Raw genomic sequence first — 24,250 nt, 5'->3', positions numbered from 1 at the left:
GGTTCTGGTCTAACCATATGAGAAAGGCAGAAGGAGAGCTAGTACAAGTGAAGTGTAGGACCGTGGTACGTGCACAGACATTGATGTCAGTGCCCATTATGTTAAAAGACAGAAAACCTGGTGATGTCTTACATGTTAGTAAAGTTCAGAAGGCCAGGGGTAAGGCTTCATTAGCACCAAACTGTTGCGTGAGAGTTAGTGAGAACAGGACATGTTATTTACCATTTACCAACATAACCAAGGGGCCAGTGAAGCTTAATCCAGGACAAGTGTTGGGGATGTACCGTGTTGTTGACGAGTCGAGTATTACTTATCTTAGCCCCAAGGAACAGGACAGAAGTCCACCTGAATTAGTGCCACCAGGAATCTAGGCAGAAAGTGACCTTTTGGCACCAGTAGTTCGGGTCGAGAATGCTTTGTTACCCCACATGGATCAGGCACAGGATGGAAGTGACCGACGTCCTGCGCTTAATTTAATTCTCAGAGGGCTGAAGTGGACACATTTGTTTCAATCACAGAGCGACAAATTGAGAGAGTTGGTATTGGATATCCATGCACTGTTCATTCTTGGTCCGAAGGAAATTGGCACTCTCAAAGTACCTGAAGCCCACATTGATACTATTGACTCTGAACCCGTACGTATGCCCTTGTATCGGCATCCTGGGCAAGCAAGGAAGATAATTTCCGAGATGATCGACGAGATGATTGATAAGGATGTGATTGAGGAATCGACCACTGCATATTTAGCCCCCATAGTCTTAGTCAGCAAGCTGGACGGCAGTAAAAGGATGTGTATTGATTATCGGGCTCTTAATAAAAAGGTCAAGATAGATATCCTACCCCTACCCCGATCAAACAAATTTGTAGAGGAAAGTGCTCGGAAATAGTTTTACTGCACCCTTGATATGAAAGATGCCTACCTCCAAGTTCGGTTGGATGAGAGCTCTTGAGACTTGACAACTTTTTCTGATGGGGTTAATTTGTTTAGATACAAGCGCATACCTTTCAGATTGTCTTTGAGTCCAGCTATTTTCATGAGGAAAATGATGCAAGTGTTAGCCCCTTTAGTTAGAGAAGGTTGGTGCCGTAACTACCTAGATGATGATGTGATTTGGGCAGACTCTTTTGATCAAATGCTAGACCGACTGAAGATTACCTTTGGAAGATTAACCGAGTTTGGAATGAAGCTGAACGTTCGTAAATGCTCTTTCTTAAGACGAGAAATTAAGTTCTTGGGATATATAGTGTCAGAGAAGGGAGTACACCCTGACAGTAGAATCTTGAAGCCACTGAACAAATGTCATGACCAACAAAGGCCAAGGAAGTGAGACGCATTATGGGCATGCGTAACTTCTATCGCAAACACATTCCTGACTTTGCTGCCATTACCAGTCCTCTCACAGATTTGCTTAGGAAGGACATAAAACTTGAATGGTCCGAAGAGTGTGAGAATGCATTCTTAGTTCTTAAACAAAAGTTAGTGTCAGCTCCTACACTAGTAAAGGCAGATTTAACTAAACCATTCGAGTTACACACAGATGCTAGTGACTCGCACATTGGCAGAGCTCTTATGCAGCTGGAAGGCGAGAAAGATCGAGACCTATTGGATACTTTTCAAAGGAGCTTACCACGACAGAAATAAAATAGTAACGGACAAGGAAGCCATGGCAATAGTAAGTGCGTGTAGATTTTTCAACCACTATTTGTGGTGCGAACCCTTTTCCATCGTTACTGACCATAGACCTTTAACCACCATTTTTAAGAAAATGGCTAAATGCCCACGTATGTCACATTATTTGTTGGAGGTGAGAGAATACGATTTTGTGATAAAATATAAAAAGGGTGTGAATCATTATGTCCCAGATGCTTTGAGTAGACCAGTAAGAGCAATCGAGGAGGCCTCAGATATATCCCAATCTAATGCAGAATTTCAGTGGCTGGGCCTTACGGTGGACAAAGTCCGGGAAGCCCAGAGGGCAGACCCGAGGTGGAGGAAGGTAATTCAGTATTTAGAAGGAGGTCAGTTACCCAGGAAGTTGTCTGGTAATCATCCCATTTATGCTTTCGAAATGAACGAGGAGATTCTGTATGTGCGAAGAGAAGAAATGGGAAAGTCTTGATTAGCCTGGTAGTACCAAAGTCTTTAGTGGCTATTGCCTGTTCGGTTGTTCTTAACCCTTCACACCTAGGAGAACGGAAGACGATAGCCAAGGCAAGACAGTTTTCCTATTGGCCGCCTCTACTGACATATGTGACATTTTGTTAAGTCATGCAAATCATGTCAGCAGTTCAAGGGTCACGGGAAGATTGTGCACCATTTTAAGGAATTGCCACCAGTAGATGATAATGGTCAGAGGGTTGCGATAGATCTCATAGATTTGCATAATAGTCAGAGTGATCACAGGTATTGTCTCACAGTGATAGACCATTTTTCTAGGTATCTATGTATCTATCCCCTTCGTACAAAATCCACCAAAGCTGTAGCTGAAGAATTTAAGAAGGACATCTGTACGTTTGGCAAGCCACAGGTAGTTATCATGGACAACGGAGGAGAATTCACCAGCGCAGAGTTTAGAGATTTTTGTAGGAGAGCCGGGATTAAGCAAGGATACTGTCTGCCCTGCCATCCTCGAGGAAATTCAGTTATTGGGAGAGCACATAGGACATTAAAGACAGTACTGGCAGTCTTGAGCCAAGAACACCTGAATACGTTGCCCATACACCTGCACAACACTGAGAAAGTGTTGAGCGAAGCAGTGCATACGTCCCTAGGTACATCATCATCCTTTGCTTTTTATGGACGTCATCCAAATCGCGAGGTAGGTGATTTGCAGTTGCCTACTGATGAAGACTGTGTAGAGAAAATAGATGTCAAACAGATTCTCAAGGAGACACAACGTCGGATGACAGCAGGATAACTTGGCAGGGCAAGTGGGGTACGCAGGAATGACTCTCTAGAAGCAGGTGAATTAGTTTGGATATGTGTTGAAGAGTGCTTGCCTGGTACGGCATCAAAGCTATATAGGAAGTGGCAGGATCCTTACAAGATTGTCAAAGTTATCGATCAGGGTAGAGCCTGTGAGTTAGAAAATGTGTTTGATGGCACCATCTTAAGTAGGGCAGGTGAAAAGGTCAAAAGATATTTCGAAAGATGCCTTATTGAGTACGGTGGATTCACAAGTTTTTGACCAGTGAGGAAGTGGAGGAGATACTGCCCAGCGTAAGATCCCGGAGAGCGCCTGAGAGGTTGCAATACATGTAGATGATGGGTCTATGGTGTATGTATTGAATATACTCATTTTTTTTTTTCTCTGAGCACGTCTTGTCCCTGCCTTAACTGGCTAGGAACATGGAGTCAGGAATGCCTTTCCAGTTCTCTCCAGACTGTACCTGTGTATTTATCTTTTTATCAGTACCTATAAGTTGTAATTTTGGGTTGAGCTGCAGTAGGGTTGAGTAGTTGTTTAAGGTATGTCCAGCTTTTGGAGAGATGAGACATGGAAGCTGCGTGTTGTCAAATCGAGTACACAATGGAGTATAGATCGTCATTCTTGCCTTACCTTGAATCTTTTTTTTTTTCTTTAGTTTAGATTGTTAGGCTTAGTTAGGGGAAATGAGCTCTGACACTTGGGACTTTTTTTTTTCCAGGTTTAGGGAACTGTACATGTGAGGGGCAGTTCTACCTGAAGGTCTCTGCCTGGAAGTTTCCTACTTGCTTTGAGAACCTCGAGCACCGAGTTTATGCAATACCCGAGCTGCAGTATAGGATTGCTCAGAGAGAGAAAGGGGAAGTTTCCAGTTCTCTATTGGGCTTGGAGAAGTTAAACTATGGGGCTCTCGCATGTTAGGAGAGGTAGGTAGGCTTTGCTTGGTCTCTCTGGACAGAATGCAGTGGAGCGGCTCGTGTTACTCTTAGCTAAGCACAAAGTTTCTCCTTGTGGCAGGGCATTCTCCTTGTGAGTAATACTGTATATCTGGTGAGTAGCATACGTCGTCGGTTGCATATCGTGAGTAGCATGAGAAAATTTACTCGTGGTAGAGGAGTTCATTTTTTTGTTGTGGACAGGATAGCTGCCGACTGTTCTCGAGCACGGTCTTTACGTAATATCCCACAGTCACAGTATAGGACAAGCCGGCTGGTGTCTTTGAAGGCATGTAGATTGGTTTCCCCTCACGAGCAAGGAGCGTGTGGAACACCCCACAGTAGCAGTATTGAGGGAGACTGGTCAAGCAGGTGAATTTACGTACAGAGTTTAAGTATGGGTACTGGGTATTTCTTAGGGGTTCAGGTCCAGTCGCCCGAACTTTTGGTCTTCCCTAACCGTGGGCGGATGCAGTGCCCAGAAGTGATTATGAGTTGTATCTGGTTCATTATACGCCAAAAGCCCCGTTTAGTGAGAGAGTGTGGCCAGGGTATAGCTGTTTCCATGTGAACGTGATCAGAATGTAGATTAAGTTACCTAGTGCTTAAGCCATTTTTCTTTGTACTGTAATTTATTAGTATTAAGTCTCTTTATAAATAATATTAAAATCTCGAGCGGGTAGGAATATGTGCATAATGTACGCATGCGCAAAGGGTTGTATGGCACGATGATTTTTTTATTGTTTTTTCGATATAGGGGTATAGAGAGAGATTGTTGTAGAGTAATTATTGTAACTAGGGAATGTCATTTTTTTCGGGTAATCAGTTGTAAGGGGAAAGGCATCACATTAAGTATATCAAGAGTCTATAGTAATGAAAATTATAAATTGTGTAAGCCGTTTCCGCCCCCCCTTTCCACCACGCAAGACTGGCGTGTTACTCGCTCATCGACCGTGAAATGGTCGGTACTGTCTTCATCCCCCCCCCCTCCAAGGAATTCTGATGTGTTGTGCTGATCACGCACGGTGATGCCATTGCCTCATTTGAAGAGCGAGTCCTGAGTCCCGCTCACCACTCTTGTATTCCGTGAGCTGGATAGTGAGCAGGTCCCAGTGAGTGGGTCAAGGTCCCAGTGAGTGAGTCAAGGTCCCAGTGAGTGAGTCAAGGTCCCAGTGAGTGAGTCAAGGTCCCAGTGAGTGAGTCAAGGTTCCAGTGAGGGAGTCAAGGTCCCAACGAGGGAATCAAGGTCCAAGAGTGGAAATCAAAGTCCCAGTGTAGAAGTCAAGGTCAAGAATATTAGAAGACCGGACCAGTGAACTACGAGCTCAGAGGGACGATTATGAAGAGCCACATTGGACTGAGCCTTGGACAAAGGAGCTAAGTTTTGTGGAAATTGATATTAGGGCCATATGTTTGTTGAATACCGTGTCAACTGATTCAGGGTTATTTTCTAAGGCTAGTAGTTAGGAAGATTTCTACCTTTTTTTGGTCTTGTTGATACACCTGTCCTCCCAATCGAACTTTTATTGTTTGTATAACCCTTGAGAACTGGTGGTATAGAGTTGACCTAGTAGCTTGTTGATGTGTAACCCAGGAGCATTTGGGGAAATTGTGAAGGTTGGGCTTGGGTTGGCCAAGTTGGAGACTGATCCCGTCATTTTGCCATGCTACCACTCTTAACCTGACCACTTGAAAAATAACAAATGCAACCGAAGAGGCCACTAGTGGGAGAGGGTCTCCATCAATCTGAGTTCCCGACTGTTCCAGCACGAAGTGTTCATCACTAGTGACTTGATTTTTGCCCCTTTTTGACCACACAAAAGTCTGGATCGCAGAGCATACTCGTACAAGTGGTGGCAGCGGTGGGATGACCTATTAATATGAGGGAAATTAAACTTGTAAGCAATAATTGAGAGGTCATTTAAATGATTGTCATTAAATCTAATTAAGATAATAGCTCATCCCCCAGTTCTGAAAGGTATATGAACTTAGCATTATATGTAGAATTATAGGGTATGTGTATTTGCAGTGTGTACTATTTTGGTGTTGCAGTTCGGCATTTTAATAGTCGAGCTTCACCTCCTGGAATTGCTCATGTTTGTATAATTCATGATGGAGTCCCATGTTGAAAAATTAATTGACCTTGAAACTGAAATGAATGAGGGAGTACTGTAGGTTTAAAGCAGGGACCATCTGCAATTGATGAATGTTTTGAGCGTATTAGAGCTTTGGAGGAGATGTTAAGCCCACCCAGACTCACCCCGACCAAGATTGGAGGCCCATCACAGTATACCCCCATAAAGTCTGGAACCCATTTAGGCAGTCAACTCCACAGTGGTCAAATTTGCCTGTAGGGGGTATGCAGAGCTATCACGGAAATTCGGCAGTACTAGAGTGCAAGGATGTTGATGTTCTATGGATGAGTGAACTGTATGGTTTACATACTAGGACCCTGGTGGATCACTTTTTAAATCAGGTGGAGTCAGTGACTGCTAACTTAGAACTGTGGAAGGCGGTAGCACTCACCAGTATGGACACAGAGTTGCGTACATATGTTCTGGGAGAGTTAAGCTTATGTGAGGCAGGTGGTACATATGGGGACATCAAGACATTGTTGCAACAAGAGTTCAGAGGTCCCGCAGGGATCGCTGAGGCATACCGCGAGCTTGCACAGATGGAGTATAAATTTGAAGATCCACCTAAGAGGTTTGTTAGACAATGCAAGAGTAACTTCAAGGCAATTTGTAGAGAACATCCCCATATTAACCCTCCCGATGTGGAGCAGTTGTGGAAGAAAGCTGGGCTATGTAATGTACCCCAGGAAGTTAGGGAACGATTAGAGTTGTTTAAAGATCTGGGAATGGAGGAGGTCTTTATTTCAGAATAAGAGAGAGAAAGGGGTTATAGACAGTGGCATAGAGTGGCAAAAGTTGTGGATGAACAAGGGTCTGGCGTTAATTATGTTCCAACCCCTACTAGAACCACACCTCCAGTTGTTGGTGACAACACCCGTCCAGTGACTAGAGTACCCATACATCAGGTATCCTTTAAACCTAGACCTACAACGTGGCCTTGTGAGTGGTGTTCAAACGGCAATAAACATGATCGGGCGAGTTGCCCAAGGAAACCAGAGCAGGGAAGTTGTTTAGATTGCTTGAAAGCTAGCTCTAGAAGGGGACATGAGGGGTAGACCTAACCTGAGTAGAAAACCTGAGAGAAGCGTGCTAAGTATACCTCCTGCAACAGCTAATCCCCTCCCACAGCAGGATTCTCAATTACATCCAGACTCTCAACCACCTAGGGAATGACTAGAGGATCCTGAGGTAATGCAGGCTGACAGACATGTGTGTTGCATACAGGATGTAGAACAGAATAGAGTCGTCAGAACCTTTCAGATGCTGAGGTGGAGGAAGTCTGAAAAGTTTGAGGTGAAGTAGACACTCCAGTGATACGCTTGATTTTGGGACAGTATCAGGTTTCAGCTTTTGTAGATACCGGTAGCATTGCTATATTGCTGAAAGAGAGCACAGCAAATAGATCAGGATTAAAGATTAGCAAGTGCCGACGTTCATTGCATTCAGTATCCAACCATAAGTTAACTGTTGCTGGCCAGGTTTTGTCGGTAGTGCATATGGCCCCCAAGACAAACGTAGTGCAGCAATTTGTAATGGTCCCAGACTATTATTTGTCAACAGAAATGCTCATGGGTGCAGACTTAATTGGCAGGGCGATTTTCACTTGGGACGAAGAAGGTCAGGTGATTCATCGGGGTGGTCAGCAGTACGAGGTCCGAAATAAGCTTTGCCAGACAGTGAATAGAATAAGGTTCTGGTCTAACCATATGAGAAAGGCAGAAGGAGAGCTAGTACAAGTGAAGTGTAGGACCGTGGTACGTGCACAGACATTGATGTCAGTGCCCATTATGTTAAAAGACAGAAAACCTGGTGATGTCTTACATGTTAGTAAATTTCAGAAGGCCAGGGGTAAAGCTTCATTAGCACCAAACTGTTGCGTAAGAATTAGTGAGAACAGGACATGCTATTTACCAATTACCAACATAACCAAGGGGCCAGTGAAGCTTAATCCAGGACAAGTGTTGGGGATGTACCATGTTGTTGACGAGTCGAGTATTACTTATCTTAGCCCCAAGGAACAGGACAGAAGTCCACCTGAATTAGTGCCACCAGGAGTCGAGGCAGAAGGTGACCTTGTGGCACCAGTAGTTCGGATCGATAATGCTTTCTTACTCCACATGGATCAGACACAGGATGGAAGTGACCAATGTGCTGCGCTTAATTTAATTCTCAGAGGGCTGAAGTGGACACATTCGTCTCAATCACAGAGGGACAAATTGAGAGAGTTGGTATTGGATATTCATGCACTGTTCATTCTTGGTCTGAAGGAAATTGGCACTCTCAAAGTACCTGAAGCCCACATTGATACTATCGACTCTGAACCCATACATGTGCCCTTGTATCGGCATCCTGGGCAAGCAAGGAAGATAATTTCAGAGATGATCGACGAGATGATTGATGAGGATGTGATTGAGGAATTGACCACTGCATATTTAGCCCCCATAGTCTTAGTCAGCAAGCTGGATGGTAGTAAAAGGATGTGTATTGATTATCGGGCTCTTAATAAAAAGGTCAAGATAGATATCCTACCCCTACCCCGATCAAACAAATTTCTAGAGGAAAGTGCTGGGAAATAGTTTTACTGCACCCTTGATATGAAAGATGCCTACCTCCAAGTTCGGTTGGATGAGAGCTCTCGAGACTTGACAACTTTTTCTGATGGGGTTAATTTGTTTAGATACAAGCGCTTACCTTTCAGATTGTCTGTGAGTCCAGCTATTTTCATGAGGAAAATGCAGCAAGTGTTAGCCCCTTTAGTTAGAGAAGGTTGGTGCCGTAACTACCTAGACGATGTTGTGATTTGGACAGACTCTTTCGATCAGATGCTAGACCGACTGAAGATTACCTTTGGAAGATTAACCGAGTTTGGAATAAAGCTGAACGTTAGTAAATGCTCTTTCTTAAGATGAGAAATTAAATTCTTGGGACATGTAGTGTCAGAGAAGGGAGTACGCCCTGACAGTAGAATCTTGAAGCCACTGAACAGATGTCATGACCAACAAAGGCCAAGGAAGTGAGATGTTTTGTGGGCATGTGTAACTTTTATTGCAAACACATTCCTGACTTTGCTGCCATTGCCAGTCCTCTCACTAATTTGCCTAGGAAGGTCACAAAATTTGTATGGTCCGAAGAGTGTGAGAATGCATTCTTAGTTCTTAAACAAAAGTTAGTGTCAGCTCCTACACTAGTAAAGGCAGATTTAACTAAACCATTCGAGTTACACACAGATGCTAGTGACTCGCACATTGGCGGAGCTCTTATGCAGCTGGAGGGCAAGAAAGATCGAGACCTACTTAATATTTTTCAAAGGAGCTTACCACGACAGAAAAAAGATAGTAACGGACAAGGAAGCCATGGCAATAGTGAGTGCGTGTAGATTTTTCAGCCACTATTTGTGGTGCAAACCCTTTTCCATCGTTACTGACCATAGACCGTTAACTACCATTTTTAAGAAAATGGCTAAATGCCCACGTATGTCACATTATTTGCTGGAGATGAGAGACTACGATTTTGTGATAAAATATAAAAAGGGTGTGAATCATTATGTCCCAGATGCTTTGAGTAGACCAGTAAGAGCAATCGAGGAGGCCTCAGATATAACCCAATCTAATGCAGAATTTCAGTGGCTGGGTCTTTCGGTGGACAAAGTCCAGGAAGCCCAGAGGGCAGACCCGAGGTGGTGGAAGGTAATTCAGTATTTAGAAGGAGGTCAGTTACCCAGGAAGTTGTCTAGTAATCATCCCATTTACGCTTTCGAAATGAATGAGGAGATTCTGTATGTGCGAAGAGAAGAAATGGGAAAGTCTAGATTGTACCTGGTAGTACCAAAGTCATTAGTGGCTATTGTCTGTTTAGTTGTTCATAACCCTTCACACCTAAGAGAACGCAAGACGGTAGCCAAGGCAAGACAGTTTTCCTATTGGCCGTCTCTACTGACCGATGTGTGACATTTTGTTAAGTCATGCAAGTCATGTCAGCAGTTCAAGGGTCACGGGAAGATTGTGCACCATTTTAACCCATTGGCTCCCAGAGTTCCTGTGTGAAGGATTTTGCTGGAAGGCAGCTAGGCATTCCGCCCTTCACCTCTCAGCTCACAGTCGCGAAGCTCGTAGGTCTCTTCTCCGGGTTCCCTTCTTTATTAAATTTTGAAAATGCCCAGTTCCGTCCTATATTGAGGACACTGGGCGCTAATGGGTTAAGGAATTGCCACCAGTAGATGATAATGGTTAGAGGGTTGCGATAGATCTCATAGATTTGCATAATAGTCGGAGTGGTCACAGGTATTGTCTCACAGTGATAGACCACTTTTCTAGGTATCTATGTATTGTATCTATCCCCTTCGTACAAAATCCACCAAAGCCGTAGCTGAAGAATTTAAGAAGGACATCTGTAGGTATGGCAAGCCACAGGTAGTTATCATGGACAATGGAGGAGAATTCAACAGCACAGAGTTTAGAGATTTTTGTAGGAGAGCCAGGATTAAGCAAGGATACTGTCTGCCCTGCCATCCCCGAGGAAATTCAGTTATTGAGAGAGCACATAGGACATTAAAGACAGTACTGGCAATCTTGAGCCAAGAACACCCGAATACGTGGCCCATGCACCTGCACAACACTGAGAAAGTGTTGAGCGAAGCAGTGCATACGTCCCTAGGTACATCATCATCCTTTCCTTTTTATAGACGTCATCCAAATCGCGAGGTAGGTGATTTACAGTTGCCTACTGATGAAGACTGTGTAGAGAAAATAGATGTCAAACAGATGCTCAAGGAGACACAACGTCGGATGACAGCAGCATAACTTGGCAGGGCAAGTGGGGTACGCAGGAATGACTCTCTAGAAGCAGGTGAATTAGTCTGGATATGTGTTGAAGAGTGCTTGCCTGGTACGATATCAAAGCTATATAGGAAGTGGCAGGATCCTTACAAGATTGTCAAAGTTATCGATCAGGGTAGAGCCTATGAGTTAGAACATGTGTTTGATGGCACCAGAAGTCAGGGAAATGGGACGTATGTCAAAGGAATTAGGCTTGGGGCTGGGGATGATGGTGCTACGGGTCCAGTCTGCTGGGAGACTACCTTCAGAAAGACTCAGGTTGAACTGTGAGAGTAGGGGATTGCCAGGGACTTGAGCAATGAGTCTGAGTGTAGCATAGGTGATCCCGTCATCACCCGGGGCATTTGCCGTGCCTTGCAATAGAGCAAGGCAAAACTCCTCACCGGTGATGGGGTGATCATCAAGGGGAGAGGGAGTGGAGCAAGCCTCTGCAATACGTGCTAGACTGTTTCCGCTAGCAGCCGAGAGACGAGCCTTGATGGGGGGAGGCAGAGATGTCAGCTGAGATTGGGTGGACCATTTGTCAACCAGGTTCTTGGCATATTCCAAAGTATTGTGGTGGAGAGGAGGGGAAGGGGTCTCGCTTGACTGAACAACTCTATTAACAAGCCGCCAAGCCTTAGACTGAGGAATGTGTGCTTTAATATGCTGGAGAAAGTCATGCCAATACTCTTGGCGAACACTGTGTTTAAGATCACGGGAGAACATGGCTGCGGCGAGATCGCAATGGAGATTGTCAGCCGTGCGGTCAGCATGGTACACGGCTGCCTGTCGCTGCACTTCCTCCTCGCTGTCATGTAGACCGTGATCCCTTACCCACTCCCCAGCCTGGTGAGCAGAGGTTTTCTTATGATTGACTTGCAGCACATAATAATCATAGAAGGTTTGTACTACGGTAACTAGGGAGGTGTATAGTTCAGATGATGTGGTGAACGAATGACTGGCAAACCAGGTGGTTAGCATGTCCTTGAAAGTGGGTTGCAGAGGAATGGGGATATTAATCTTTTTCCTGACGTGGCGGTACTGGGAGTGTAGTATGGGAATGGAGTATATGGCAAGGATGGCATTGTGGTCGGAGATAAGAGTAAGGACAATGTCAACAGTGACAGCATGTTGTACCACGTTGCTACCAAGGACGAGATCGAGATGGCCTCAGCATAAGTGGGATGAGGAATGGGGAATGAATGCAGATGACAGTTATTGGCAAAGTCATGGAGACGATGACCAGCAGAAGCACGGGAACCGCCAAATGACGGATGAAAGGCATTAAAATCACCCAGATAAAAGATAGGTGAGGAGCTGCGGGTAGGTAAAGTGGTGGGGTCACCCCCAGTTGGACTGAGATGGACGTTACATATACTGTATACCAAGAGGCATCGTTGACAGTGAAGCGAAATAAGTGAAAAAGGGAGGAGTGAGAAGAGGCAGGTGATTTGGTAATGAGGGTGTGAGGAATAGAGTGACGAATGTATGTAACCAGGCCTTGGCCAGAACGGGTATGATAGCAGCGGTATCCCCGAAGCCTGTGTGGGGGTCTGGGGCGACAAGAGTGGGGGAAAGCCTCCTGAAGGCAGATAACAGAGGGGTGATGAGATGAAGCATAATGGGAAAAGTCAGCCAGGCGACGACGGATGCTTCGTATGTTCCAAGATAACATTTTATATTGTCTGGGTTTGGGAGCCATAAGGACAAGAGGGGAGACGGAGAATGAGTGTTGGGGAACGGATGGTTGGGGAAGTGAGGGAAAGGAGGAAAAAAGTGGGTGGAGAGGCACGAGAGAGGGAGGTCCTATATGTGCCGTTGCGAGGAGAGAGGGAGGTTGGGGGGGAGGGCAGGGGAGAGGGTGGCAGAGAGGCGAGGATGTATGAGGTAAAACGGTGAGTGAGGGAGTACAGACAGGGGAGGCCTGTGTGAGAGGGTGAGGCTGGGACACAGGTGGAGGGACAAGGCTGGGTGGTAGGGAGAACAATCAGGCTAACTGAATAAGGTTTACCTTAAAATACCGTTTTCTCCAATGGAGTTGATAGAGTATGAGAATTTGAAAGGAGAAATTAAAGTATTTAAAGCTGACTCGTTTCTGTTTATCTATCGACCTGTGTATGTGATGGAGTATATGTATATCCATTTAAAGTGTATATGTATATCTGTGACTCCCCGTATATGTATATATGGATAGCATATACAAGTGCATGTAGCATAATGTATATGAAGGCCTATGCACGTCTGTACACATACCCATATCTTTAAACATGCATACCTATCCTGTATATAGAGTATGTTTATGGCTACATGTGCGTGAATATATGCATATCCGTACAGATATATATGTGTATGTATGTGTGCATATGTGCATGCGTATGTATGTATGTGTGTGTCAATGTATCCATTTGCTCATTCCATAATTTGTAATAATATCTGAAACAACTTTGTACCGTGTACGTGTCATTGTATGTCTTTGTTTATTATTGTGCTTGTAATGATAATTACTTCTATACTTTTTATGCCATATACTGTATGTGCCACTGTAACCCTTTGCTCTCACACACCCTTCCCTGCTTGGCCTTCAGCGACAGTGTTCCCCAGAGTGTTGGGGCTTGTACTGAATGGTAAATAAAGAACCTAAAGAATAAGTAAAAAAAAAAAAAAAAAAATCTTGCCGATTCTTGTTATATGTCAAGCTGTTAATATTTATAGGTCATATGTGTATCATTGACCAGCACATCTCAGAGAGAGAGAGAGAGAGAGAGAGAGAGAGAGAGAAGCAAACGAAGGAATCGAATGGAAAGGAAACAATGTGAATAGAGTAATGAAGAAGGGACGAAAGGAGGGTGGAAGGAGGAAAGAGAAAGCAGTGAATGAATGAATGAAAGTAAGAAGGAAGGAGGGAAATGAGAAAGGGAGGGAAAGTATATAGTAGCGGAGGGAAAGAGGAAGGGAACGGCGTATTACCGTATCAGTAATTTACCAAATCGGCACCGAATCGGCACTCCTAATAGGAAAATATTATATATATCACAGCATAGGTTCATACACATACACATCTACATATCCAGAAACCTGTCAAAAAAAAAATCGTTATTTCAATAATCAGGATTCGAGCGAAAACCAGCTACAGTTAGCCGAAGTGTTTTACCTTTAGATCGCTAACTCGTCTTGACATTTATTTCCCATAGCTAAAAATATTGATTTTAAATGCAAAACAATTGTACTGTCAGTCATATGTTAACATGTTTATCGATGTTTTGATTATCCATTCCAAGTTTCCAATATGAATTGAGTATTTGAGGTGTGTTTTGGGGCTTTATATTAAGCTGTAGTGCGACCATTGGGCTAGTTCTTGGTGCCTGGCATTTAAGTAGAGGATGTTCTTTGTCCTATTTAGAGAGTATATATGGCGGAACAGGTAAAGAGAGCACACTAAAGAGGTGGTGAAGGTGATCGAGGGGAAAATCAAAATCTGTCCTAGGAAGACTCGAGACCTCACGTCCTCCCCACCCACCCCTCCTCTCTCTCTCTGAATTATACTATATGTTGATGCATCCATCAATCTGTCGAAGTTCATTTGATCCAGATAAATTTATGCACTAATCAATGCTGCACTATTTTCCCCAGTGGCTAGCTGTGGTAAAGGCGCGTTCATTTCGACACTAACAGCTTGTCACTAAATACATCTCGAACCAAACCAGACAAATTTAAACCAGCACGATATATATATATATATATATATATATATATATATATATATATATATATATATATATATATATTCGTATCAGCAGTGGCTCAGTGGGTTACAGCGTTCTGACCGAAGAGTCGGAGGTTCGAGTCCACCCAAGTGTCATTGGTAGACATCAGGAAGGGCATCCTGCCATAAAGTGCTACACGCTCCAAAATCAAATTCCTCTACCCAGGAGCAACGCTTTAGCCCATATCTAAAAAAGGGGACACGGCGTAAAACTCTCTCTCTCTCTCTCTCTCTCATACCTAAAACTTTTAGAATTCTTACTTAACTTGTACCAAGCAGTCTTTAAGATATAAATGATATCAAAATAGCTTCAAAGGAAATGCATGTTACAAAGGTGAGGCTGGAGCAATGACTGCATTCTATAAGACAAAACTAGATAAACATCGAAGTAAAGGTCCCATGTATATGGTTTCTGATTCATTATTCTTTCATCAGATTTCGTTGCAGTCTCTTTTCTTCCGAATTTTTGCATATGACACCTTAATACCCTCTTGTATATTGTTATTTGTATGGGTCTGATAGCGGCGTAGTTGCCTGTAGCAACAACAAGAGTACATTAATCCTTTCAGCCTGAGGACGACACAATACTTGTTGTTGCCAGACGATTTTAGTCAACTTAGGAAAGTATTCACGTACTGGAGGGGTCACTAAAGACTTTGTTTAGCCCCTCCAGCTGGTGACCGCAGGTGTTGCACGTTGAGTGCTCCTTCTCGTTTTTAATTACGCGTTTTAATTACTTGTTTTAATTACTTTTTAATTACTTGTTTAATTACATGTGTTTATTTTAATTACTTGTTTTTAATTTTTTAAACACGTTTTAACTTGTTTTTAATTACTTTTAAAGGCCTTTTTGAGGTCAAAAGTTAAACCAGAGAACCACATTTTTTGGACTGCACATTCTACTGTAGTATGCTCAGTAATTATCATTGTAATTTGCACGACAGTATGTCAGTGTGCCATAGCTGGGTGCAAACTGTCCTGCATTCCCTTCAGTTGTATTCTCGCTGGCTTGGGAGATTTAGTAATCTCTCTTCATCGGCGATTTTTCTTGCACATTACACCTTTACCCCCATGAGCATGAGGATGTCTTTGTTTTGTTCTTGCTATCATTTGATGATTTTATTCCGGTTGAGAGAGATCGGACTCCCCCAAACGATTCGACCGCAGTTGTGCTAAAACAACGACCTAAAAGTTTTTGGCAAGTATAACTCTTACTTTTAAATAAAAAACTACCGAATCCCTCAATCTCTTTAAAATTCTTTTAAACCATGAAAAGTAGTAATAAACTTCGCTTGATCAAACTTTCTTCACAACCAAGCATCCAAACTATTAAATAATACTAGTAACAATAAGTATTCTGATCAACTCTCAGTTCTTTCCATGGTCCCATTCCCCCACCTAAATCTTCAGATAGAAACTTTATAAATGACGTGCGTGAAAAACGGAAAATCATTGTCAGTACGTTTCCATGAAGTTCTACATAGAAGATGTCAGCCAGAACGTCCCAGCACTAGAACTTGACTCACACGAAATTGCTCCACTAAAGACACAGACTAGATACATAAAACCCATCCAAGACGCTTTACCAACCAACAAAGCTCCAGATTTAGATGGTATTATTCCAGTCGTCTGGAAGAAGTGCTCCCCAGGATTTGCCTCTCTTAGCTAAATTATTCAGACTATGCATACGTACTTTTTCATTTCCAGATTCTTGAAAAGAAGTCAATATCCACCCAGTTCCGAAGAAAAGAAGTTCCTCTGACCCCTCTGATTACAGACCAATAGCTATCACAACTTCTCTTGGTAAAGTATTTGAAACTTTTTAATGAGCACATTGTTAACCATCTTGAATCCATCTACATTTTTAGTGACAGACAGAATGGTTTTTTGCCATGAAAAATCTGCTGATGATATACTCAGTCTCTTTATTCATACAATCAGTCAGTTGACCTACTTGGAGAAACCCATGTAGTAGCCCTTGATATTTCTAAAGCATTTGGTAGAGTGTGGCTCCATTCCCTGCTGTCCAAACTCCCTTGCTATGGCCTGTCATCTTTTGTTCCACTGACTTCCTCACACCTTAGCAACAGAAAGATAAGAGTTATAAGATGATGCATATTCCAATTTCCGATAAAATAATGCCGGCGTGCCAGAAGGATCAGTCCTGCCTCCAACCCTATTTCTAATTCATATTAATGAGCTCATATCTGTCACCCATAATCCCATTCACTCATATGCAAATGACTCAATACTTCACAGTTCATTCACACTTAAACACCCATGCACAAAGTTTGATATCTCTACCTCCCAACTCACACAGCAATTCCATACATCAAGACTTATCTAAGATCACTGAAAGGGGACAGAACAACACTACCTCATTTAATGTTAGGAAAACTAGTTATGTATAATTTGCTAATAGACAGATATTGCCCAAATCTTATATTACCTTCAGTTCAGTCTATATTCCTAGCTCTAAAAAAATTGTATGATGAAGATAATGATGATGATGATGTTGGGAATGATGATGATGGCAATGATGATGATGATGGTGATGATGATGATGATGACGATGGGAGTGATGATGATGATGGCAATGATGATAATGATGATGATATGATGATGATGATGATTTTTTTTTTTATGTGTCCGTCTCGGGTATAGGTTTCACAGCCTGCTATCAAGGCCTAGCAGTCCTCCTACATACCATACACCTCTACATGTCACTACTTCGGCGTTAACACTCACCGTCCATACTGAATACATGCTAGGGCTGTCTCATACAGGACTGGTGTATTGGTATTAGCGGGGGTATTTTTACGACATGTCGGCGGGTCTTCTGGTAGATCAGTAAAGCCTGATTTAATGAAATTCAAATCCTTAAGGCCCTCTCCCACTTCGGCGAAAGTGGGGAAGATAAAGTCACGATGTGTCAAAAATCCCTAATCGTGGGTATTCGTGATCAAAATCTTGTCCATTCGTGGCATGTCGCCAATACATCGCACGAGGTGGAAATTTGTCGTGGGGGGCCACGACGTTTTCATGCTGCATGAAAACGTCGTGGCCCTCCACGATTTTGTAAAATTTCTCAGATTAGTCGTTGACAACAAGGCGACGCCTCGGCGACGTCGGCGATTACCCGGTGTATAAACCGCGTATGATCGCCGACATCGGCGAGGCGTCGGCAGTGAAGAAAACCGTTGAGATGTCGTACGGTCATACAGCGAAGCGTCGGCAATGTATCGGCGATGCATCGGTGAGGTTAATACGACATAGCTTACGTAAACCGTACGATACGTACCGGGTTGTGCGACAGTAATATTTCATCTTATGAATGTCGGTGATATATCGCCGACATTTCGCGGATGAACCGTCGATTAACCGCCTTAAATAGGCCGATGACGGCGAGGCACCTGCGATGGCCTCGGCGTTTTGTCTGCGAGGTGCGTGTGATTTATTCCGCATTGGCGCCGATGCATTCGCCGACACATCGACGATACATCATCGACAGCACGCCGCCGTTGTACCTTTATCGCCATTGAATCGCCGTAAAAAAAAACGTTAAAATTTGAGTTTTGAATAATGCTTGCGCATTACGCCGACATATCAGCGATATGCCGGCTACTAGTCGCTGGTTATATCGTATACTCCGCCGAGGTGTCGGCGTTTTGTCGTACTGGTGTTGCCGGTATTACGCCGACACCACGATTCTTGGTCAGAGTCGTCGACACATCATCGACTTCGGCCACGATTTTCATTGTGACTTCATCGTGCCTATTTACGCCGAAGTGGGAGAGGGCCTTTAAACTGTTCCCTGCTCCAGCGGGGATTTGAACCTGGGTCCGTTAGAACGGCAGACCACCTCTCTACCGATTGAGCCACGCCTCCCCCTAATGATGGGAGTTATCATGATGGTACTGTTAGGCTAACAATGATGATACTGGGAATGATGATGATGAAGATGATGATGATGATGATGATGATGGTAGTGATATGATGATGATGGGAATGATCATGATGGTACTGACAGGCTAACAATGATGATACTGGGAATGATGACGACGACGATGATGATGATGATGATGATGATGATGATGATGATTCCCAGTTGTGGCAGTCAGAATATCAGCAATTTTCACCAAACCAGGATTCAGTTTTTACCTGCAAGGGCTTTGTTTCCAGTTTACCACAAGACTCTCTACTTCAGCCAATATTTACCTGTCGATCAGTTTCTACAGCACTTTTGGGGTCTTAAATTCATCATCAGCCTTGTCTTGTTTTACCGAGGGAGGACATCTACATGGAAATGTCGTAAATGGCCAGAATTCCGGCGTAATTAGTGAATAAATACAGCCTAACACACGCCTCCTCCTGGGAACTGAAGATGATGCTCTGAGATGCTGATTTCACGACATGACTAAAAATTATTGAAAAAAAAATATATATATGATCAGATAAAGCGAAGAGTAATTATAAATACTGGGATAAGTGCAATGAATACTTTATGAAAATAAGAATGCATGAGTAACACATATTTTTATAGCTTGTTTAGATGAGCTCGTGATGGGTGGTACATTGTATGAGAGAGAGAGAGAGAGAGAGAATCACCCCAGCCTGGCTACGACCTCTTCCTTCTCCACAGATCCTGCAATGGTTTTTTGCAGTGTTGGCTTAAGATATCGCAGCATTTTTTTTTTTTTCGACCTTTTTTGCATAGTACACTTCATTATAATCATGTTTGCTACTTAAATCCTTTAAATATCAACAGGAATTGCTTCGATAACACAATAGGATAATTACTGTAATCCATCCATCATCCAATCCTACTTCACCCCATGAGGAGCGTAGGAGCCCGGGGCTAAGCAAGTTGGTCCTGACATTTGAGATAAGAGTGACCAGCCACACTCATCCCTGAGTGGCATTTCGTGAGCAATAACCCCAACCACCCCTTGGATATAAACTTTCACCGACTCAATCCGATTGGAGCGCCGTAATTACCCACTAAACCACCAGGCGCCGTAAATTGGTTATATGGTTACCACCCAGCGTAGTAAATGGTTTCCTGGTGTACAGGAAACAATTTGGCTTGTCACTCAGTGTTGAGTCACCCACAGGCAGAAGGAAGAGGAAAGAATGAAAGACAGAAAGACAAAAGAGGGAGTGTAAAGTCACATGTAGGCAGAAGGACGTGGAGAGAATGAAGTAAAGAAAGACAGAAGAGGAAGGAAGGAATGGAGGGAGGAGAGGAAAGGGCAGACACCTGAGAGCAACACTACATCGACTGAGTGGATGGTGAGCGCCCCCACCTACTATAATATGTAGTTTTGTAGTTGCTGTAATATGTAGTAATATGGTTTTAATATAGACATAGTTGTACCAGTAACTATCAGGAGGATATTGGGAAGTAATATGTACAAGAAATAGTGGACAATGTTACCCATCTTCGCTTTGTTTATATGGAAATGGAGTACGAGAATGCGCGGGATATTCAAATTTTGATGACATGGTTTTGTCCTAACCATAAGGGTGCCAGTGGTGCTAGTAATAACCCCGTGGCTCCTATGACTCACTCAGCTGAAGAAAATCGTATGGTTTTAGCTTCCCTTTAATATCATACTTGACCATTACAGGTGTCTATGGTGACAGTATTAGCCTCTTGGGTTCCTATGACTCGCTTAATTTATTAAAATCGTGTAGCGTTAGTTAAAACAGAATACAAGAGTTGTCCACACCATTTTTATCTGTTTGTTTATAGCCAGACGCCACAATCCCCTAATGGGTGGCCATTTGTCTTCGAGTTAGTGGTTTTACGAGGAGGGACACTAACCCTCCTCCAACCCACTTTTTGACACGTAAGGAAGACGTATGAGTTGGTTATATGGTTACCATCCAGCGATGTAAATGGTTTCCTGGCTTGCAGGAAACCATTAGACTTCTCACTCAATAAGTGCGCCCTGCCCATATAAAACCCTCTGGCCGAAGGTGTTGAATGTAAACATCATGGTCTTGTGCAAACCAGCCTTCCTAACGTCTCATTGATAGTGACCATTTACCACGCATTTCTCAATGCCTCTGAATGGTGTCAAATATACTAATATGAAAAGAGTACAAAAAGTTGCTACAAGCACTAAAGCGAACTGAAAAACAGACTTACATGATTAGGCCCTACTGGTTCATCTATAGACAGGTTTACCGCCTAGTTAATAACCCCTTCTTCTTGTCCCGAAATGGCTCTGAATTGGCCTAAAATATTTTACAATTATACATCAAAGTAAACAGCTATACACTGATTACCAGTTCCAGGCAGACAAGTTATGAGCACTTACGTTTACATCGGTACTTATGGAAGAGCGTTATGTAAGCGCGCTTTTATGAATTTATAGGATCATTGCTACGGGGAGTACCTTAGTTATCTGCAAATGAAATAACAATATCCTCTTCATACCAAAAAGCCTAGGAACGTAGATAAAGCGTTTTAAAGGATTTCCAAAACAACCAAAGAATAAGTTTAGTACAGGCTGTCATATGTGTACTGTTGCGTCCGTGAGAGCAGCTGGTGAGCGATAATATGTAATCCACGTAATTAATTATACTGCTCTCTAATTCCTTAAAAAGAGATGTACGTATGGAGAGTTATGCCCTTGCCCTTGCTGTCTGGTGTCCTCTTCTGGTGACACGTAGCTGCAGTACATTCGACAACCATTCTGCTGTCTGCGCTAATCCAAGCCCTAGCAATATGACAGACTCACTTGCCTTCTGTAGTGATTTATTTTAGGCATTTCACCTTAGTTCCTCTTGTATGTCATTGATCCAAAGTATGTCGAATGATAAAACCATATAAAAAACGTCCACGCCAATGCTAAGGTATAATGCAAACTAAATAGCTTAGATGGAGTCGCTACGAAGCCTCCTGATGCCGCTTAGAATACGAACTCCTAACCCCTTTCAGTTCGGCTTACTTCAGAGTTCGTAACAGCACTTCCTCTGTGACTTATTCTCAATCCTCAAAGAAACAACTCTATTCCCAGTTCCGTCTGAAGGAAATTTACAACTGACGAAATACACTGAAAACCCCATCTCCACTAGTGTGTGTGTTTCAGATGGTTCGAGTTTTCCTCTATGTATTCGCTCAGCTTGGAGAGATACTTGTGTGTCTGTCTCCAACTAAGTCCTGTCTCCAAAGTCCTCTCCTCAACTGAGTCCTGTCTCCAACTAACTCCTGTCTCAGCTAAGTCCTGTCTCAGCTAAGTCCTGTCTCAGCTAAGTCCTGTCTCCAGCTAAGTCCTGTCTCCAAAGTCCTCTCCCCAACTGAGTCCTGTCTCCAACTAAGTCCTGTCTCCAACTAAGTCCTGTCTCAGCTAAGTCCTGTCTCCAGTTAAGTCCTGTCATCTCTCCTTTCATTGCCTACTGGTATGGTCTTTGAAAATTAGTCTCTTATATTCGAAGCCGATGGCACAGATGACACTGATCTATGGCCAAAGAAAATAATCAGTGTCGGGTGGTGTGGCATCACTAGCCTGACTTTCAAAGGCCATGGAGGGAGACATAGGAGGGATGAAATGACTTTTGGTGCCGACTGTACGTTTCAACTCATTAATCTTTTGTATCATACTGATGCTAACTATATCGATATTAAAACCAGATGAGTATACTGTTTTTGTTATAACTTTTGTATCATACTGTTGCTAACTTGGTCAGTATTGAAACCATAAGACTATGCTGTTTATAATATAACTTTTGTACCATACTGTTGCTAATTATGTCGATTTTAAAACTATATGGCTATACTTTATTATAACTTTTGTATCTTACTGTTGTTAACTAGGTCGATATTGAAACCATATGACTACACTGTTTTTAATGTAACTTTTGTACCATACTGTTGCCAACTATGTCTATTATAACCATATGGCTATAGTGTTTGTATTACAACCTGGCGCAGATATTCGTCTTTTGCAGTTTATTACACGCACCTCAATGGCGAAAAATCTTGAGCTCTCCATCCTTACCGTAGCACTTCTTTGTGACAGGCATCATATTCAGCATTTGGGGCCAAGTTAAGGAGATATACAAGAGAATGATAAGTGTGAAAAGTGAAATAACTCGCTATGGAACAAGTGCTACGTCACCTAGAACACTAACCTATCTCTAGATCTGAGTATACTACTTTCACTGTAACTTCGGCTAGCACTGCCTTTCTCCATTTTCATTTCTGAATTGTAATGATAGATTAACACTAGAATATGATACTAATCACAAAGAAGTGCTATGGGAAGGACGATGAGAGAGAGAGAGAGAGAGAGAGAGAGAAAGAGAGAGATTATGAGTAACCAAGCAGCTCGTTACGTAGATCCGAAGTGAACATAACAGGATGCGATATGAGAATAGATAAACATAGGCAACACTACTTTGTTGCAACCCTCCACCCGACCAAGCACATACCCCCCCACCACCCTGCACACCTAACCAAGCGCATAACGGCCCTCACCCCCTTATATAACACAGAGACATTAAAACTTCCAAATTTCGGTAGTTTATCCATGGTAATAATGAAGTTATGAGCAAATATGATGAAATTATGACATGCTCTTTTCATTTAGGCAGCCATTTTTATAATTACGTAATAGGTACAGTCATGAAACTTCGTACATAGTTAGATATTCATATAATCATTTATTGTGTACAATTTCTCCCTCCTAGGTGTAATAAATGCAAAGTTTTAATAGAAAAGCACATTAAAAAAATAAGATTTTTGTATTGTTTTCGTTTTCACAACATTATATAATCTCATGGCATTCTAACAACCAAAAGGCACCAGGAGGCATATTAACACATCTTCCTGGAGAGTTTGAAGCCTGTACCTGTATTAGTTTCTGAGTCCTAGCCCCGAAACGGATTTTTTTTTTTTTTTTACATTTTCATTAAAAAAAAAAAAAAATTAAGACACAGCATTCTACCTATCAGTTGGCTCCAATTCACTATAAGACACATAAATGCGTGAAATTTCATGAGTGTAGTGAATACTCTCTGAGTTCTGGCCCGAAAACGAGATCTCCACGCCCGGCCAGCTGCCCTTCCGCCCAACTCTACGGACGGACACCTATTGATCCCAGTGATAACAACACCCTCCTCTGACTTTGTCAGGTGGAGGGTAATAAGCGCAGAAAGGTGGGATGCGATGAGAGAGAGAGAGAGAGAGAGAGAGAGAGAGAGAGAGAGAGAGAGAGAGAGAATTATAAGTAATCAAAAAGCTCGCTATGTAGACAGAAAGTGTAGAAAGAACGGATGCGACAAGAGAGAGAGAGAGAGAGAGAGAGAGCATTAGGAAAGAGGTATATCAGGGAGCAGTCAGGCTGGGAGGAGTCAGTACTGCAATAACGTTGACGCCAGATTTTTGTGGTGTCTGTTTCAGCATCCGTGAAAGTAAGTGACCCTCTCTCTCTCTCTCTCTCTCTCTCTCTCTCTCTCTCTCTCTCATCCACGTAAAATAACCTCCAGTTTCCTGGAACAAAATCTAGAGTTATCCCGACCATCAGAGGATAAATGGTGACAGTATGAACACTCTCAGTCTTCTAGGTCTCTCTCTCACCCAAATAAAACAGTCTGGCGTTGGCTGCTAACAAAATATAACAATTAATGTGTTTTTTATATATTCTCTTTCAGATGGGGGTTG

The sequence above is a fragment of the Coenobita brevimanus genome, chromosome 67, assembly GCF_032717465.1.
Source record: "Coenobita brevimanus isolate Jiangsu-jjx chromosome 67, ASM3271746v2, whole genome shotgun sequence".
NCBI classification, from domain to species: Eukaryota; Metazoa; Arthropoda; class Malacostraca; order Decapoda; family Coenobitidae; genus Coenobita; species Coenobita brevimanus.
Note: the sequence above shows the minus strand (reverse complement) of the source record.